Here is a 1,366-nt window from a genome sequence, read left to right as displayed (position 1 = left end):
AACTACTACCCGGCGGGCTCAGCTTTCCCAAACATCTCAACAAGCTACAATGATGGACTGACTCGGAGAGGACAGCGTCTAATAAGAGAAACAACAAAGCTCAAATCTTGGGCACCGTCTACCGACTTCACAAACGTAGGGGACCGTGAACATGACTACACAGCAGTACACGGATAAAAAAATTTTTTGAGAAAGTTAGTTGATTTTCAGTGTAACGTGAGTCAACACTGATTTGACTGCCAGAAAATAAACTCCATCCAAGGCGGCATCAACACATGTAGGATATCTGGGCAAGAAAGGCCACTTTCTCAAGCTTGCTGGAACACTTTTAAGTACTGAGTCACGTTCTGGGGAGTATACTAGCTGAAGAACACACAAAACGAGGTTGCGGTTGAAGAGGGAACTTTGAAGGGTCTTTCAAAAAGGGCGCGCGGTGGGGGGTTACTATGACAGATATTTATAAATGGTTTGAAGAGCTCACAGAAGGAAGTTCGATTTGACTTATGGAGCCAAGTCCAGAAGTCAAAGCAATGGATAGGTGGAAGAAAACACTTCTCAGTGACGTTGACCATCAAGAATGTTAACGACGACGACGGGCGGCCACGCAGGGCGGGGTGGGGGTGGGGTGGGTCGCTTCTGGTCACTGAGCAGATTTGAGGCTTCTCACTTGAGGGGAGTTTCAGAACTTGTGGGCGGACTCCAAGTCTCATCACCTGAGATTTTATGATCTGTGTATTGAAACGTCGCCCCAGGTAAAAGAGAGGCTTTCCCACTTTCGGGGAGCTAAGGAAACCCTGAGCGGGGGACGTCTGCGCCCAGGCCACCCAAGCCAAGGTGAAGGCCGGCCAACAGGGCGCTCTGCCGCCCCGCTGACTTTTCCGACCGGGAGAAGCCCTTGGCTTCCGCAGACTTCACGTCCGACAACGTGCTTCACACGTGTCTCCCGCGTCCTGCTTCCTCCTTCAAACCCACTCCCCACAGGCGCTGCTCGTGAGGCGCCCGGCCCGGCGGCCCCACCGGCCACAGGCCCGGGCTTCCAGCCGCTCCAGAGCCTTCGCCCCACAGTCCGCCCGCCTTCGCATCCCCTGGGGGGAGCCCCCGAGTCGCCCGCCAAGGGGAGACAGGGGGCCCGGCGGGTTCCCCGCCCCTGGCCGACTTTCTCGCACTTTCTAGAGTCTGGAGCTCCCCTTCCCCTCGAGCGGGGACGCGGGGGGCCAGTCTGCGGGGCACTCTGGCCGGAGCCGGGGCGCCCGCGCCCCCGGAGCCCGGCGCCTCGGAGCCCGCGCGCCGGCCGGCTCCCCCCCAACTCCGCGGGGGGCTCGCGCCGCGGGGGGCGGGGGAGGGGCGGCGCGGGCGGCGGGAGACG

The sequence above is a fragment of the Oryx dammah genome, unplaced genomic scaffold (assembly GCF_014754425.2).
Source record: "Oryx dammah isolate SB20612 unplaced genomic scaffold, SCBI_Odam_1.1 HiC_scaffold_7, whole genome shotgun sequence".
NCBI classification, from domain to species: Eukaryota; Metazoa; Chordata; class Mammalia; order Artiodactyla; family Bovidae; genus Oryx; species Oryx dammah.
Note: the sequence above shows the minus strand (reverse complement) of the source record.